Genomic DNA, 3,529 nt, shown 5'->3' on the forward strand with positions numbered 1-3,529 from the left:
TATAGGGACTTTGACGGATAACATACAACATTAGGTTCACCTTTGGGAACTTGATTCATTGGAGAAGGCATTGAGCGTGGCAAGAAAAGTTGAAAGAAAAATTATGGCAACAAGTAAGTCTACCCCTCACAACTAGAAAGATGGAAATGTTGTTACTCCTAACCTTCCACAACTTACAAGTTTCATGCCACGAAAAATTGAGGAAAAAAGAGCAAAAGAGATTTGTTACAGTAGTGATAGAAAATACATAGAAAGTCATAAGTGTGCTGAGATGAAATTATTCTATATAGATTGTGAAGAGGGAAGAAAAGGAATAAGAAACATCAAAAGAGGAGGATATACACTAGGAACCAACCCTAGAGAAAGAGGAAATTAATCTAACCATATATTGTAATGCATTGGTAGGAATTACCACTCCGAAAACTCTCAATATAGAAGGACACATCATTTTTGAATCTCTTCTTCATATTTACTCCATAGAATATGAACATACAAGATAGTAAGACAATAATTTAATTGTCAAATGAAATTAAATAAATAAATTATCATGTGAATAATATTTCACCTATGCCACTTATTGAATGAGGTTGTGTTCTTAATAATATAGCCATGTATCACAATTATTTCCTCATTTGATAGCTTGAAGTGATGTCCATTTCCTTCTAATACTTTCCTACAACTATATCATCTTCACTATCATCCCATACATGTTTATTGATATCACTAAAATACTTCATATATTCTATGAAAAATCCTATGGCCTCTTTGATCCAAGTGGATATTCGTGGTCACCTACCTATTCCATTGGACCCTAGCATTGTTTCTTTCAGTTTCCTTAGTTGTAGCACAATTTACTATTTTTGGTAGTTTTTCGGGTCTTGAACTTTTGGAGCCATTTTGAGGCCCTAAACAACATGTTTTTGGAAAATGGGAAAAATTATCAATTATAATAGGGTTTTCTAGTCAAAATGTATAGTTCTTGGATAGATTTTTCTAACGAGGTATCATAGGATTCAAACATATATTGTATGCCAAAGTTATGACCCGAGGAAGTTGGCGTACCAACTAACTACAAAGGGGCCCATAAAATTTTCGCGCTTCATCTCCTAGGGTTAGGTTTTTAAATGTTTTAGGTTTTTCCTAGTTTTTCAATAATAAAAATGCACATGAGCCTCATTTTAAAATATTTTAGAGACATGTAGCCACCACATCTCTTCTCAGAGATAAGCTACCATCACCCGAGCTAGTTTATTTCCATTATGCATGTATATAATTTTCACTAGTTTGTTATCAATGAATTGAAGTTAAATTTTCAGTATAGCTTTGTGTTTCTATTTAAATATGTATTTCAATTGGTTCCTGCATAAATCTGGATCAGTGGCATCAAAACTCGGTTAATGATCCAAATTTGTTCAGGAACAATATGAAATTGATTTAAACTGAAACACAAAGCTATAGTGAAAATTAAACTTCAATTCATTGATTATAAAGGGTGAAAGCATGGATTTGGGTAACACTTTTTGGTGAAAGAGGGTATGTTTGGGTTGAAAAAATGATAGCTCAATCGAGCCATTTTTAAGTGCTCGATCGAGCTCCTCGAGTATTAAAAATTTATCTCGATCAGGCTATTTTAAATTTGAAATCAAGTGCTCGATTGAATGTTTTAAACACTTGATCAAGCCTCTTGAATCCTAAAGTCCACATTTTCAACACCCCTTCTGTAAAATTTCCTACCACACCGTTTTCCACCCTAAAGAGCTTAGGGCTAAATTTTTCCTTTGGTGGTAGAGTTGATCAAGTTGGATTCATGAAGGAATCCTCTATCAAATGGCATATGAGTTTGACATTTTCGAATTCATATGATATTTTTCATCTGATTTCTTTTAAACATAATGTTGTTGGGAAAAATGTTGAGGGGGGGGGGGGGGGGGGGGGGTGGGGTGAATCAGCATTTTAACTTTCACTATTGCAATTTTATTTGTCAAACAATATACGCTACTTTACTGAAATCAACCACCATATGTCTGTGACTATAAAGAATGAAACTAGAATACATGTAATAAACAACTAATTCAATGTCTTAAATTGAAGTGTGATGCATTAAGCAGTAAACAGATGCAGTAAGAACATAATAAATCAACACACATAAGCAGCACACATGAACACCAAGATTTTTCAGGTGGAAACCTAATGTGGGAAAAGCCACTGTTGTTGTTGTTTGAGTCTTCAAGCTTCTTATAATAAAAAGTGTTTACAAATTTTGTACTAGTGCAGAATTTTCTAGTACTCAGGCATCTACCTGCTAAAGCCTACAACATTATTTCATTTTCAATCTTCTACTATTATGGAGCTCCAACCCACTAGCTCTTGTACTGGCTAATATGTTTACCAATACATAGGCGCCATCCTACAGAAGGCTACTACCTTCACTCTTCCTCCAGGGAACACATTTCATAAATTTTCAAACTTGATACTCATGGTACACAACAACAAAATATGAAGGCCTCATTTCATCAATTTTTCATACTAGACCCATCAGTAACATTGAAGCTCAAAATCCATCACTACTTCAATAATTGCATCAACCAATAATCATTCAATCTGAACAATCAGATCACTATCACTAGAACACTGTGCTAAACCTAGAAACCTGCATCATCAACCAGAACCAACTGCAAATTCAAAAATCATATGTCAGAATGCATACACTACTTCAATGAAGCCACCTTGCATGTATATGCTTCTTCCTTTAAACCAACCTACATATACCTCTAAAAATACGGAATCATAAACCTTTGAACCACAAACTGTACCAGTCAGTGACATTCTGAAGATGTAGTGTCAATTTATAGAGTTCTAAAGAGATAGCAGCAAAGATCACCTTTCTCACTTAATCAATCAATCAATCAGACTCAATCTCCTTATACAATTAGTTCTACTTTCAGATCTATGAAGACATCATTGACAGACATCAGTAAAATAGCAGCACTGATCAGATAGATCAATCATCTCTAAACAACAATATTTTCTTATGTATAAGCTACTTGGAGGTGTTGAACCAGCATGTATACGTGCCTTCACCAAGGAAAACCAACGTATAGTGTTATAGCACCATTTACCACTCTTAGTCCAAACTTGGTCGAAAATATAAAAAACAGTGTTTTATTCACTATACGCTACTTTTGCCTATGATAAAAGCATGTACACACAGGTCAGCATATACACAACCCATGTACATGTGTTAAAACACTTAAAAAAATAAATTTCCTTAATTTCGGGTGGAGTTCATGGGTTTTACCTATTACTCACCTCCTATATGCTGACCCAACTGTTTCACAACTGAAAAAACTAATTTGGAGAAGTATAAATAAACCTCCATAGGAAGGCCTTAAGGGAGAATATATGAGATATTGATACTATAGTGATATTATCCCTGATTGATTTTGATGAAATCCATGTGCCTCTTGCACTCCCCAAGGTTTCAGCAAACCCTTGTTTCCTTTTTGGAGACATCCTTCATCTTTCTTGA

At 34.4% G+C, this 3,529-nt stretch overlaps 1 non-coding gene across 1 annotated transcript; it reads right to left on the minus strand.

The window, feature by feature from the left end:
* Positions 1-538: 538 nt before the first annotated feature.
* Positions 539-640, minus strand: LOC149204828 (small nucleolar RNA snR87). The gene has a single exon (XR_016253178.1). It is a non-coding gene; the product is annotated as a small nucleolar RNA snR87 (small nucleolar RNA).
* Positions 641-3,529: the final 2,889 nt, after the last annotated feature.

This window comes from Pinus tabuliformis, chromosome 1_2 (assembly GCF_031772625.1).
Source record: "Pinus tabuliformis cultivar Carrire ecotype Pingquan chromosome 1_2, CPIR1, whole genome shotgun sequence".
NCBI lineage: Eukaryota > Viridiplantae > Streptophyta > Pinopsida > Pinales > Pinaceae > Pinus > Pinus tabuliformis.